The sequence below is a fragment of the Notolepis coatsorum genome (assembly GCF_963971535.1).
Source record: "Notolepis coatsorum genome assembly, chromosome: 16".
In the NCBI taxonomy this organism is placed as follows: domain Eukaryota; kingdom Metazoa; phylum Chordata; class Actinopteri; order Aulopiformes; family Paralepididae; genus Notolepis; species Notolepis coatsorum.
This window is the reverse complement of record NC_140180.1, coordinates 113380630-113396571: the sequence shown is the minus strand read 5'-3', so window position 1 is coordinate 113396571 and position 15942 is coordinate 113380630. Positions and strand designations below refer to the sequence as shown.

Genomic DNA, 15942 nt, shown 5'->3' with positions numbered 1-15942 from the left:
ATCACGACATCAAACACTTCTACGATGTGTGGCACGTGGCCAAAGGTATGTCGAAAGGCATCCCACATTCAATTCCACCCCTCCTACCAACCCCCCCCCCCCCCCCCCCCCCCCCCACCCACCCAACCAGTACTGTAATTGCAAATCTGGTATGTCAAAAAATGTAGATGTAGCAGTACTGTCTATCTGTATGTCATGTATGTCATACGACTGTTATGTAATGTTATGTTATGTTATGTAATTCAAGGTCTGTCTAAGAAGCTTGACAAAATTGCACAGGCGAAAGACTGCAAGGTCATAAAAAAGTGGCGCCTGCACATTTCAAACCACCTCTACTGGACAGCTGCCACGTCGAAGTCTGCCGATGAGAGGGTTGCTAGGTGGAAGTCATGTCTCAATCACATGATGAATGTACATGAACACGACGAAGAACCACTCTATCCGCGTTGTCTTCATGCTGACCGTGTATCAAGAGATAGTAGCAAGTGGGTTAAACCTGGTATGTCTGTCTGTCTTTCATCATGAATATATACTCAAAATATTTATTTATGTCCTCATTCTAGATTGGTGTGATTTTCAAATGTATACTTGCTTGAATAATTCTAATCTACTGTAATATACTCTAATGAAATATCTGAATGCAATTTCTTTTTTACTTTAGACTCAAAACCGGCCCACCAGCTCGAGAAGGTTTTGCTAAACACAAGGATCATCAAAGATGTCGCCAAATTGAGTCCACACCATCAAACGTCTTCATTGGAGTCCTATCACAGTGTGATTTTACGTTTTGCCCCAAAAAACGTGGTTTTTTCGTACATAGGAATGCTTTGCAGGTATTTTATATTGTGTACAAATGACTAATTATGGACTCCTGATTTGTCAAATAACTCATTATGTTGCATTAGATAACCTCAGATCAACTACAAATATATTGCTTGTGCTTATTGAAATTTTCCTTTCAGACTATACCTAGCTGCCATGCATTTCAATGAAAACTCAAATCGCCAGCAAGCCATAAACGCTTCTGGAGAGCCGGCGTACAAGATGAGTTTTCCAAAGGCCAAAAAAGGTGGACACACAATAAAACCAAGGAAAATCCCAGCGACATTCAGTAAGTAAAAATATCAACATTTATTATTGCACACACATGACCTATATAAATAGAAAAATATTTCCACTTACAGTGGAATACAATAAATTGAATAAATAATAACCTTTTTAACATGACAAAACAAATAACAATTTCTCATTTACAGACTATGTCAACCAGCTGATGGCGCTCCTGTTTGACTCCGTCGTTCGTGACCCCCAACAATATATCCAGGTGGTAGAGGCGATTGCCATCCCAGAACCTTTGTGCGCACAGTTCGACAGGCCTTCCATGGAAGAAGCGGTAGCCGGCTATGTGTCACGATTCAATCCTGTACCGGTCTGAAGCCAGTATAGACACCATCAACATCCGGAAATTCTGTGCGGATTCGAACCACGACACAGGATGGGATTACTACCCTCACTCTGCGGCCTAAGTAGCCGAAGCACCACGCGACAAAGCATCTGTACGCGATATATCTGAAACGGCTGAAGAAAATCAAGTATTATATTTATGCACAAATAAAATAAAAAAAAAAGCTGGGAAATAACCATTTGTCATGTCATGTCATTGGACAGTAGCAAGCATTGATTATATGTGATGTGCAATAAGGATTAGATTGTGTTTGCAAGAAAGATTAGTATAGTCTGAGAGATGCAAGATGGAGAAACACCTGTAAAAAAATATATAAATCTGTAATAAATATTATTTACTTATTGATTCCGCTTTCTGGTATCCGGCCAAAATCTGCCTTGTAGATATTAGTTGCCATTTGGATGGTATAGGGGTTGAAGCACACTGGATCCAATCCCGGATGATCAACCATGCACAGTAGTCCAGTTGGTTCCTGGTTAATTCGACGTCTGACCTATATATATAGAAAATTAAATCGTTAGCCATATGCATGGTTTTCAGTGCTACCAAGATGCAAGTTTGTGTTACTACTTTACCTGTGGAACTTCCATGCAGCATACATTCTCAGTCTCTGTTGGCATCCGTTCACAATTTCCGCACGTGCACCTAGTAGATTTGAGGGTGAATGAAATTATCAATCAATGGAGGCCAGAGAAAGACTTTCGTCTTGTTTACATCAGGGTCCCCCAATTTCAATCGTCAAGTACAGTTAGTGTCAGTCAGTACAATCAGTCACACTGTTCACAGAAGCAACAGTCAATCATCTTTATCTTTCAGTCACACTGTTCACAGAAGCAACAGTCAGTCATCTTTATCTTTCAGTCACACTGTTCACAGAAGCAACAGTCAATCATCTTTATCTTTCAGTCACACTGTTCACAGAAGCAACAGTCAATCATCTTTATCTTTCAGTCACACTGTTCACAGAAGCAACAGTCAGTCATCTTTATCTTTCAGTCACACTGTTCACAGAAGCAACAGTCAATCATCTTTATCTTTCAGTCACACTGTTCACAGAAGCAACAGTCAGTCATCTTTATCTTTCAGTCACACTGTTCACAGAAGCAACAGTCAATCATCTTTATCTTTCAGTCACACTGTTCACAGAAGCAACAGTCTCCGAGCAGAGACTCTCATCGGGACAGAGTGTGTGTTTTCGACGGGCCGCGCGCGACAGAAGTACACAACTATTATATAACAGTAAGTAACTAATAGTGCAATTAATCAACTTACCAATCGGAAACGATGTAACGTAAGCCTCGATCGCTGTTGTTTGGGGGTTAGTGTCAGTACAATCTAACGTTAGTGAGTGTGTGTTTTCGACGGGCCGCGCGCGACAGAAGTACACAACTATTATATAACAGTAAGTAACTAATAGTGCAATTAATCAACTTACCAATCGGAAACGATGTAACGTAAGCCTCGATCGCTGTTGTTTGGGGGTTAGTGTCAGTACAATCTAACGTTAGTGAGTGTGTGTTTTCGACGGGCCGCGCGCGACAGAAGTACACAACTATTATATAACAGTAAGTAACTAATAGTGCAATTAATCAACTTACCAATCGGAAACGATGTAATGTAAGCCTCGCTGTAGCAAATCGCCTTCTTCTTCTTCTTCGGGATCAAACTGTGGGTCGCTCTCTGGATCCCAAACATAATGTACAGCCATGTTGTATTAGTTAGTAAAATCGGTATATGTTTTTGCGTGTCGAAATAAAAACCTGAAACCTAAGACCTCAGACCTCTACCTGGATGGAATGACGGGGAGATGGGCGGAGCTATTTGGTGGGTGGCTGTCACTCAAAGTGTGGGTGGAGCCAAGCCAAATAATAGCCTGATTTCATGAGGCTGAAAAATGCTGGTTTTGAGTACAAGATTAGAAATATAAAACAATGATTATTTTTGGAATAAAAATTACACATGTGTTACATAGACTCACAGGAAGTGTGTAAAGTTGCCCAAATAGTGCTAGGAATAGCACTGCATGACACCTTTAAATAAATAAAAAATAATGTGTCGACTGGTCTGGGAAGGCACAGCCTGCCCCAGCCTTATACACCCGCCGCCCATGGCGTGCACACACACAGACACAAACACATACGAGTGCGACCAAACACATCATCTCCCCAGGCATATGCCGAGAACCAATTTATCCTACCACACATAGACTTACACAATTAGACTGATTTATACACTATAAGTTCTATTGATACACAAGTCTCACTAAAGGACAGAACAGCTGTTGTTGATTGTGAGCCACAGATGTGACGTGCAGCTCTCTCTCCTTTGACACTAACACTGTGTTGCTGACTGTGAGCCACAGATGTGACGTGCAGCTCTCTCTCCTTTGACACTAACACTGTGTTGCTGACTGTGAGCCACAGATGTGACGTGCAGCTCTCTCTCCTTTGACACTAACACTGTGTTGCTGACTGTGAGCCACAGATGTGACGTGCAGCTCTCTCTCCTTTGACACTAACACTGTGTTGCTGACTGTGAGCCACAGATGTGACGTGCAGCTCTCTCTCCTTTGACACTAACACTGTGTTGCTGACTGTGAGCCACAGATGTGACGTGCAGCTCTCTCTCCTTTGACACTAACACTGTGTTGCTGACTGTGAGCCACAGATGTGACGTGCAGCTCTCTCTCCTTTGACACTAACACTGTGTTGCTGACTGTGAGCCACAGATGTGACGTGCAGCTCTCTCTCCTTTGACACTAACACTGTGTGGGAGACAGGGCTCCTCACAAACACAGCTCTGTTGTTTCCTGTCAACGTGACAAAGTACTGGATGGAGGGGCAAGTCAGTGTTGTCACAGAAATAAATAGAAACTGGTCAAGTCCACATCCAAAATGCACAGGCAAGGGTTTTTGTCATCTGTTTCACAAAGCCTTTTTATTTTTAAATGGTAAATGGACTGCATTTATAATTGTTTTGCACTTACCTTGCACTCTGGTTACTCAATGACACTACATTTGTTAATCTAATCTCTAGCGTTGCATCATGTCTACAATGTACCTTTGGACATTGTTTGGTTTTCACAGAACAGCTCCAATGCACCACAGTCCACAACTCTCACAGACAAACAAAGTACAGAGATCAGCCAAACTGTACCGCGCATTATCTTTGATATTGTTTTATTGTGATTGTTATGGATTACATTTAAGCATTCATTATGGGTTAGGTCTCTGTATTCTATCATATTTCCATTTACCTGGTCATTTATTTGGTTATAGATCATTTCAGATGGCAGTCCACACCAATCAATATTCTAAACAAAATCACAATGAATTAATTTGTAATAAGGAACAAGTGTTCTTGCTTTACCGTCATTTCAGACATTGTTTCTGGATCTCAACCCAAAAAGCTGACCTACTGATTGCTATAAATAAATGTTTAACACACTGAGTTATCACCCTACCCAGACCAGGGGCTCCCACGCTCCCGTTCAGTTTGCTTTTATATATCACATTATTTTAGTCACCTCCCTGTTAGGAGGGAACAGTTGATAAAAACAACAAATTGGAGAATATATAGGTTTTGACTTTGTTAACTCTTGATTTGTCATTTGTATCTTTATACTCCACTTGTCAATCTCCTCTTTGATTAATTTTTTATTCAAATTTAATTCACTGCAATCACAGACCCATCATCAAAATGTCATATTTAACTTAATTTCTCATGTTATCGGCCAATCCAAACTCCTTCAGTTTTAATTAGATTAAGTTTCATTAACACCTGCAGCCTCCTTCTACCAGACATCCATCTCTAGCTGGTTCCTTAAAACGATGACATCATCCTCAAAGGTAAGTGCTGCCACCTTGTGTCAGCGTTCTATACTTACACCGTCCATCATGATTTATTCTCTTGATCAAGGGACTAATGGCTCAAACACAGGGCTGTAATTAAAAGGCCCCACGTGAAAATTCAAATTAATCTCTTTATATTTAATTGTACCTATGATTTGGCATGCAATAACTTATTTATATAAATTAGATTCGATTAAAATGCATTGTCATTATACAGATTCAGATTCCTTTATTGTCACTTATTTCAGTACTTTACAGCAAGAACAGTGAAATTCTATTTATTGTGGTCCCTCGACAATAGCAGCTTCTATCTTAATAATAAGATAGATTCTTAATGATAAAATAAGATAAAAATACAATACATTTAGCATAGAATAAAATAAGATGATTAAAATAAAGATGACTATATACAGTTCTAAAAGTGTGCAGTGCAGATCAGGATGTAGATATTATACATTTTAAATAACAAAGATGGCTATGTACAGTTCCAAAAAAATAGGTTTTGATTATTCACTGATGCATTATTACAGAAGCCTCGCAGCACAAGAACTGTGGTCATTTGGGGATGGAGACACATTCAGTGAAATAATCATTCAATTAAATAATAAATTAATGCATAACCAGTAGTAATTCAATGTTATGAACTGTGCTTTTTTATCAGTAGTAATTAAATGTTATGAACTGTGCTTTTTTATCAGTAGTAATTAAATGGTAGAACTATGCTCTTTTTACCAGTAGTAATTAAATGGTATGAACTGTGCTCTTTTTACCAGTAGTAATTAAATGGTATGAACTGTGGTATTTTTTTTTTTTAATCTCAGGTAATGTCAGCGTTTGTTTCCTTCAATATCCCAAAACGTTGTGTCTTAATGGAGAAAAGGCCAAAGCTGCTGCTGGAAGTCTGCAGGCCTGTGTACATTACCACCTGCTGTACAGAGCCTGGTGGAGCCACAGTGTCCTGCCTACAGCAGGAGGAGAGAACGGGTCAGGTAGCAGCAGCCAAGCAGCCAAGCAGCCAACCAGCCAACCAACCAGCCAGCCAACCAGCCAACCAGCCAACCAGCCACAACAGATCAGGTGCAGCAGCCAACCAGCCAACCAGCCACAACAGATCAGGTAGCAGCCAACCAGCCAACCAGCCAACCAGCCACAACGGATCAGGTAGCAGCCAACCAGCCAACCAGCCAACCAGCCAACCAGCCAACCAGCCAACCAGCCAACCAGCCAACCAGCCAACAAGCCAACCAGCCAACCAGCCACAACAGATCAGGTAGCAGCCAACCAGCCAACCAGCCAACCAGCCAACCAGCCAACCAGCCAACCAGCCAACCAGCCACAACAGATCAGGTAGCAGCCAACCAGCCAACCAGCCAACCAGCCAACCAGCCAACCAGCCAACCAGCCACAACGGATCAGGTAGCAGCCAACCAGCCAACAAGCCACAACAGCTCTACAGCTGGAGACGAGGCAAAGAGTGAAGCAACTAACGGCGATCCATCAGCGTCCAGAGTATCTGAGAGCGCGGTGATGCCGGCTGGTTGTAAGATGGGTGATGCGGGTGGGAGGAGTGATTTCCATGCCTGGGTTCTGCTGTCCGAGGCTCATGCCGGCCACCAGGCCACCCAGAGGGCCATGGTGGAGATCCAGGAGAGACTGGCCTCCATGCTGGCTGAGCACAGCCGAGCCCAGGGAACAGAGGCCAGGACTGGGGAGAGCCAGGCAGCGGATGCCCCCATCCAGACCTTCTCCACCACCACCACGTCCACAGACGGCCCAGGCTCTGCTGATACCGGGAGACGGTACGAGCTTCTAGCTCCAAGTTTGTTTCTTCCTTACATTCTTTTGGAAAAAGTACAAAATGGTTGGGTGCCACACTCACCATAAGAATGAATGTTTAATTCACTAAGATATACGGCGTAATGACATATCATGACATGTCAACAGTGGGAGGGACACAAAGTCAGACACAAATCCTGTTTCAGCATTTAAATAATAAATGAATGCATAATACATAATAAATTCATGCGTTTCAGCATTTGTCCCACAAATCCAGTATCAGTCAGGCTCTTGGTGTAAAGATGACAGCCATATGTCAGTGACTGGGAGGGCACCACTGCATGTGTAAAAGGCCCAGGTGAACACATGCACATTGATCAAAATAGCAAAGGTCCATTGTCCATTGTTTGTGTTTTTCTTAATAATAATAATAATAATAATAATAATAATAATAATAATAATAATAATAATAATAATAATAATAATAATAATAATAATAATAATAATAATAATAATAATAATAATAATAATAATAATAATAATAATAATAATAATAATAATAATAATAATAATAATAATAATAATAATAATAATAATAATAATAATAATAATAATAATAAATAATAATAATAATAATAATAATAATAATAATAATAATAATAATAATAATAATAATAATAATAATAATAATAATAATAATAATAATAATAATAGATTCAATTTGTACCGCACTTTATATTTGTGAGAATCTCAAAGTGCTACAGGAGATAAAGACAAAAAGGTAAATGAACAAAACAATTAAAATGAATAAAACAACCAATGAAATGGAAGAACATAAAAGTAAAATAAAATAAAATAAAATAATAATAAAATGAATAGAAGTAAAAAATAAAAGTAAAAGAAAAATTCAGGCAAAAGCCGTGTTAAAACAGCGCACCTCCGAGCTGCTTCTATAGAAAGTAGGTTCGTGGCTGCCACAGGCTTGCCCAGTGAGAGGATTCTCCGGCGCTGCAGCTGGACCCTATTGTGCCATGAGCTCAATGTAACGCGGAAGTGCAGTCAGTGGTCTATTGCGTTTCGTACCGTCGGCGCGTTTCAACGTCTTCTGGATTCCTCCACAACGCTTTGTGTGTTTACAGTGTAAATATCTCTTATAGCAGAACTCTACTGGACCAAGATTCACATCTGGATCAAAACGTTCTTCCTGAGAAAACAGACTTCAGACTGTGGACACCACAACATCTGTAAGTACAATTATGTTCACATTGTGTTCCTCTCTTGTGCCGCGACGCCATCTTGTTGGTTTCATTGTGTTCTTTGTTCACTGTGTTCAGCCAGACCGACGTTACGGGGAGCTGCTGCCATTCGGAAGCTAAAGTCAACGTGATATTAACGTTAGTTTGATTGAAATGTACGGGGGCAGGTTTCGAATAGCAGCCTCCCGTAGGTGCTCTTTGAATGCACTATGAATTGAAAATGGGAGACCCTGATGTAAACAAGACTAAAGTCTTTCTCTGGTCTGCATCCCACTTTCGCGGCCACTTGGATCCGTCTAAAATCACTCTAGAAGGCCAGCATTTCTAAACAGACTTGCATAGTCTGGACTCTCGATGCTCCTTGTGTTCAAACGTTGCTATTGGTACATATATGCATATGTATTGGGATTGCCCTCCTGTCAAGACTTTCTGGGAAAATGTAACCAATCAATTATCAGAATTTGTCTCTGACCATACCTATTGAATTGATTGATTGAAAAGTTTATTAACAGATTGCAGAATGGGTACAGCTCAATACATACAATTGTTAAGGGGATGCTTGCAGCCAGACCAGAGAAAGACTTTCGTCTTGTTTACATCAGGGTCCCCCATTTTCAATTCATCATAACATATATGACATACATGACATACAGATAGACAGTACTGCTACATCTATACATTTATGACATATCAGATTTGCAAATACAGTACTGTTTGTGATACAAAAGTGTCCAGAAAAAGAGTGTATATATACATTTGACGTAGAAACTGTACATTGGAGGAGGTTGGGTGGGTGGGGGCTGTACATTGGAGGTGGGGGGGGGGGGGGGGGTTGGGTAGGGGACACACACACACACATTGTACACTGTACATTGGAATACTGACAAAGCCATACTTGGTCATTTACTGTAACTAGGTTAGGACATTTGTAGGGGCCAGTTTCGAATTGCAGTCTCCCGTAGGTGTTTTTTGAGAGTGTTTTTGAAAGTGGGTAGTGATTCACATTCCTTTACAGCTTTGGGTAGGGCGTTCCACATTGATGTGGCATAATTGCGAAACGTGTTTAGTCCCTTGTTTGAGCCGAATCTGGGTTTAACATGATTTGTGGAGCTCCCTCTGGTGTTGTGATCGTTGATTGATTGAATTGATTGAAACGTTTATTAACAGATTGCAGAATGGGTACAGTACAGTACAGCTCAATACATACAATTGTTAAGAGGATGCAGACCTGAGAAAGACTTTCGTCTTGTTTCCATCAGGGTCCCCCATTTTCAATTCATCATATGACACACACGACATACAGATAGACAGTACTGCTACATAAACATTTATGACATACCAGATTTTCAAATACAGTACTGTTTGTGATACTAAAAAAATCCAGAAAAAGAGTGTATATACATTTGACATAGAAACTGTGCATTGGAGGAGGTTGGGTAGGTGGGGTGGGGCTGTACATTGGAGGTGGGGGGGGGGTTGGGTAGGGGGACACACACTGTACATTGGAATACTGACATACATTTGACATAGAAACTGTACATTGGAGGAGGTTGGGTAGGTGGGGTGGGGTTGGGTGGGGCTGTACATTGGGGGTGGGGGGGGGGGGGGTTGGGTACATTGGAATACTGACAAAGCCATGCTTGGTCTTTATTGTAACTGGGTTAGGACATTCGTAGGGGCCAGTTTTGAATTGCAGTCTCCCGTAGGTGTTCTTTGAGGGTGTTTTTGAAGGTGGGTAGTGATTCACATTCCTTTACAGCTTTGGGTAGGGCGTTCCACATTGATGTGGCATAACTGCGAAACGTGTCTACTGTCTAGTCCCTTGTTTGAGCCGAATCTGGGTTTTACATGATTTGTGGAGCTACCTCTGGTGTTGTGATTGTGGTATTCACTGATCTTTGGGAAGTATTTTGACATGTACATGGGTACCTTGGTCGTGTAGTGTATCTTGTAGACCAGGCCCATTGCAACTTGCTGTACTCTGTCGTCTACTCTAAGCCATCCTAGGTTGGCAAAGTGTGCAGGGGTGAGGTGGGTTCTAGGAGTCAGGTCAAGCAGTAGTCTGACTAGTTTGTTTTGAGATGTTTGTAATTTGGTTTTTAGTGCCTTTGAGGTGCTTTGGTACCATGAGGTGCAAGCATAGTCGTAGTACCCTTGAATGAGTGCTCCTGCCAGAGTCTTCAGGGTATTCTTGTTTACCAGAGAGGAGATCCGATACAAGAATCGAGTTCGTTGATTGACTTTTTTTATTACATTGGATGCCATTTTGTCACAGGAAAGATTAGCCTCTAGGATGGAACCCAGGTAGGTAATTTCATCTTTCCTTGTGACAGTATTGTCACCCACTGTAACTGAGAAGCCGTCGGTCTTGCTGAGTTTGTTATTTGAACCGAAGAGAATGGACTCTGTTTTGCCCATGTGTAATGATAGTTTGTTGTCGGCGAGCCATATGCAGATTTTGCCTAGTTCCGAGCTGAGGGCTTTTTCAACCTGTAACTTGTTCTTGTCAGAGACCAGCAGGGCTGAGTCGTCCGCAAACAGGAACAAGTTGCAGTCTCTCTTTGCGCCGCCCCTGTGCCCCAAATAGATCCGCTCTATCTTTAATCTTTCAAAATGTTCAGTTGCTATCGCTATTAGCTTTAGGGCTGCAACTAATGACTATTTTGGTAGTCGACTAATCTGCCGATTATTTTTTCGATTAGTCGACTAATCGAAAACCAATGTAAAAATAAAAAAAAAAAAAAAAAAAGGGATATTATTATTATTATTATTATTATTTTTTTAACTACCTATCTTTGTGAAAGTGGCTTCTCAGCTCTGGTCCAGCTGAAGACAGAGCAGAGGAACAGATTGGACATTGAGCATGACCTCAGAGTTGCTTGTCTACCATCACCCCAGACTTTGAGACTCTTGTCAGGACCAAACAACAACATCATAACATGATGATCCCATAGCAAATTAAAATAATGACTCATGAAACATTTGAATTTGGATCTTGCAACTTTAAATGAAATGTATTTGAAATGTTGAAGTCAAGAACAATACAGTCAGTCAGTGCATTGAGTCAAGTGCAATCACTCATAACAACTTAAGATAAATAAATTAAATAATACAAAATTGGAAGTGTAGTGCACTGTACTTTAAGTTTAAATAACTAAAATAATAATAAGAAAAAAGAAATAACTAGCAGCAGCATCTGCCCCCAGCACCACGGCTGATGGGGCTGTAACTTGGTCCAGGACCAGGAGGGGAGGGTGACGTACACTACTGAGTACTGACGTCGTGGAACAGCTGTAGGGGGAGACGGGGATGAGTCAGATCAGACAGACTTCTAGGTCTTTTGTTTGCTGGGTGTGAGAGGAGTCCGTGTGTGTGTGTAATTGTGTATGTGTGTGTGTCTTACTCTGATCGCTGAGTGAGAGGAGTGTGTGTACTGTACTGTGTAATTTGTGTATGTGTGTGTCTTACTCTGATCGCTGTGTGTGAGTGAGAGGAGTATGTGTGTGTGTCTTACTCTGATCGCTGTGTGTGAGTGAGAGGAGTATGTGTGTGTGTCTTACTCTGATCGCTGTGTGTGAGTGAGAGGAGTATGTGTGTGTGTCTTACTCTGATCGCTGTGTGTGAGTGAGAGGAGTGCGTGTGTAACTGTGTAATGTATTGTGTGTCTGTCTGTCTGATGATCATCATCTCCTGCAGGGGAACACAGTACACCAATTTCTTTAAATTGCAGTGAGTGCGAGCATATCGACATGCTCTGTACTTTAAATAACTACTAAAATAATAATATTAAAAAAAGAAATAACTAGCAGCAGCATCTGCCCCCAGCACCACGGCTGATGGGGCTGTAACTTGGTCCAGGACCAGGAGAGAAGGGTGACGTACTGACGTCGTGGAACAGCTGTAGGGGGAGAGGGGGATGACATGAGTCAGATCAGACAGACTTCTAGGTCTTTTGTTTGCTGTGTGTGAGAGGAGTCTGTGTGTGTGTGTATGTGTGTGACAGACAGTGGTGGTATTGGTGGTGTATGTTAGTAGTGGTGGTGGTATTGGTGGAGTTAAAATAAAACACCGCCATCTTTATTTAGCCTCGCAAAATTTATTTCTTATTTGTTTGCAGCAGGAACAAGTGCAATAAACAAAAGGATACATTCACTGTGTATTCTGCCTCATTTATTGAAGAAACAAAACCAACATCAATACAATTTACCACCAAGAGCGGAGAGTTTAGTCTCACAATTTGTCACACTGATTTGTTAAGCTTGTTGTTAGCTTACGTGCTAATGTGATTGCGTTTTACCATGGCTAGCGTACATAGCGTGATCAATATAACTCGCTATTGATTGTTTGTACTAGTAACGTTAATGCTAGTAGAATAGACACAACGTGAGGTAATCATCATCCATTTTAAACCGGTTATTACCTAATGTTAACGTTAGCAGAATAGACACAACGAGAGGTAATGTTAACGTTAGCAGAATAGACACAACGAGAGGTAATGCTAACATTAGAACAGACCCAACGAGAGGTTACATTAACGTTAGCAGAATAGACACGAGAGGTAATGTTAACGTTAGAATAGACACAACGAGAGGTAACGTTAACGCTAGCAGAATAGACACAACAAGAGGTAATGTTAACGTTAGCAGAATAGACGCAACGAGAGGTAACGTTAACGTTAGCAGAACAGACACAACGAGAGTCTGGTTAATGTTGTGATTGATTGAAAACGGTTTACTCTGGTTTGCTCAAAGCCCTCACTGACATAGCTATGCTCACGGAGCTCTCATTCTGTACGCCAGCGGCGCCTCCCCACACGGAGATGAAACGGAGTACTACATGCAGTGGAAAAGGAACGAAGTACCAGGTACCTAAAGCGAGTAGAGTAGAGTCGAGTAGGTACTATGCTAGCCCCTTTCGTGACTGTGGTTTGCAAGCCTGGGGCTTTTGTGACCGCAGTCACTTGCTTATGGGATGCGACCACTTTAGAAAATACCAACCATGCGTGAACGCGGGCGTGGGGGTGTGTCAAAAATATATCAGATATGAATTTCAAAGATACCCAGCGTACAATATGGGTTTAACACAGCTTTACAGTGGGGTCTGGAAGCTCGGAGTTGCTAATAAACAGTTTAAATCATTGTTACTCCACGAGTGGTACTCGCAGAGCGAGCCGTGTATTTCCGCCATTGGTGTCACCGCGCATGCGCACCAGGCATTTGGCTGCCTGGTCCAAGCATTACAGGCGGAAATACACGGCTCGCTCTGTGAGTACCACTCGTGGAGTAACAATGATTTAAACTGTACATTTGAGGGGGAAGAAACAGTACATTGGAGGAGGGTGGGTATGTGGCGGGGTTGGCTTGGGTAGGTGGGGAAAACTGTACATTGGAGGTGGTTGGGTGGGGGGGGGTGGGACTACATTGGAGGCAGGTGAGAGTTAGTTGTTCCGATACCGATACCAGTATCGGAAATGCCGCCGATACTGCCTAAAATGCTGGTATCGGTATCTGCGAGTACACGTAAATTCTAGCCTCCGATCCCATGACGTCATTTATCTCCTGCGGAGAGTGAGGATTATAAAATGAACGTGTTTTAAAGTGTGATGCTGTTTGTCATTTTAACAGCAGATACACTTTCTTAAATTCCATTGTCCCCGACAGAGCGTGTGACGGGGAGCTCGAACAGGATGTGTTTTGCTTGCTGGTGTTATGATAGCATTAGCTGAAAAGCTAGCTAGTTGGAACAACATCCGCCCGTTACATCAAATCAGATGATCGCCTGTCCTTTCTCCAGGACCTGACACTGTCCGTCTATCAACAATAATGCACCCACGGTGAATCATATTTAAGTTAAGTAGCTACTGACTAGCGTTAGCTGACTAACGTTATCAAATGTCAATGCGGGGAATACGAGCTAGGTCAGCTAGCTTAGCTTGATACCGGTACCGTGGCTAAAGTTGGTGCTATTCATAATCCAGCAATAATGGATGCAGACCTGCAAGCAAAGTACAGCAAGTGCCATAGGATAAGAGTCTGAGGCGGAGTCTCAAAAGAGAATGTTGAATATTTATTTTGCATCGAAAATCACAACATGAACGTAACGTTCTATCTGCTACTAGCTTACAGACTGGGTAGCGAGTGCAACACCGTCTAATGTCCGTGCGGATCATTGGAGTAGGGTATATCTGCAGTGCCGCAGCCCCATACTCATTGATTAATTATACTAATACTAATCTATACAATCACCTGTAGTTGAATAAATATCATTACTTTCTAGTTATTACTAAAAAACAGTATATATAAAACCGTATCTGTAAATTTTTTTTTTTTTTATGTATGCACTGGTATCGGATCAGTATAGGTATCGGCCGATACCCAAAGCTTAGGTATCGGAATCGGATCGGGAAGGAAAAAATGGTATCGGAACATCTCTAGTGAGAGTATAAGAGTTCGTTTGTTACTTTGTTTCTCGCATGCGCAGTAGTGCACCGCACAGTACAGGCCCCGACGCACAGTACAGGCCCTGGTCTGCGTCACTGCAGATTTACCCTATTGCCGCTCTATCCTCCATGAGCTCAACAGGGCTCTACAGTGCGACCATATTGCTCGCATATGCCCCTAAAAATATGTGTGCGAACCTGAAAAATCAATTACTCACACGCCGTGCGAGTGCAGATTACAGCCTAATTCGTTATTTTTTTTCTTCGCTGCGAGAATCGTTAAAAAACTACAAGTCCCACAGTTCACAGCCGCATAAACGTTCCAATCACAGTAGAGTTTCCTGTGGTCACGCGACTGGAAACTGAAAGTAATGATCAGCGTCTGTCTGAGTCAGACAATACAGCCATGTCGAAGCCCATTCATTTTTATTTTGTGCGAAAGATACCGGAGAATGAGAAGTCAGGCGAGGCAGCTCATGTTACAGAGGTGATAGTTAACGTTAACCAAGATACTGACGCTAGCCAGCATGCTAGCGAAGTTGGCCAAGCTAGCGAGGCTACACCCACTACTACCCCCACTGTAGCACCCAATGTACCCACTGTAGCTAGCGAAGCTACACCCACTGGAGCCACTGTAGCTAGCGAAGCTACACCCACTGGAGCCGGAGGGAAGACATACAAATTTAACGTGAATTGGCTAAACATTTTCCCATGGCTAGAGTTCGAAAACAATGTCATGTTTTGTAAATATTGCAAAGTAGGATCAATGCATTGCGATGCATTGTTACACCCCTACACCAAAGTAACTGGCCCACTGTGTATGTGTGTACAGCTAACTTGGCTAGCGTTATCAACCGAAGAGGTGGGCAATAGGGTCCAGCTGGAGCGCCAGACGGCCAGAGTGCGACTGTCAATCAATGGTCTACCTCAGTGGTTTTTATTTTAATTTTTTTTTGTCAGGCCACTGAACTTAGAAGCAGGCCAGGACAGTGTTTCTAGTTGTATTCTAAAATTCTATTCTATTGTATTCTAAAATGTGACTATATGGTTTTATATTAACTTAATAAATAAACAAAAACGAAAAATCTACTTATTTCAACGAACATTTCAAACTAAATAACAGATTATGCACATAAAACGCTGAAAACAACCGAA

General features: G+C 41.8%; 2 long non-coding RNA genes across 2 annotated transcripts; one reads left to right on the top strand and one right to left on the bottom strand.

The window, feature by feature from the left end:
* The first annotated feature begins 713 nt into the window (after positions 1-713).
* On the top strand, positions 714-1395 carry LOC311242552. The gene is made up of 3 exons (XR_014620617.1): positions 714-833; positions 963-1111; positions 1257-1395. It is a non-coding gene; the product is annotated as an uncharacterized lncRNA (long non-coding RNA).
* LOC311242553 lies at positions 1108-1944 on the bottom strand. Its single transcript, XR_014620618.1, has 2 exons — positions 1804-1944; positions 1108-1578 (listed from the first exon to the last, which is right to left on the bottom strand). It is a non-coding gene; the product is annotated as an uncharacterized lncRNA (long non-coding RNA).
* Positions 1945-15942: the final 13998 nt, after the last annotated feature.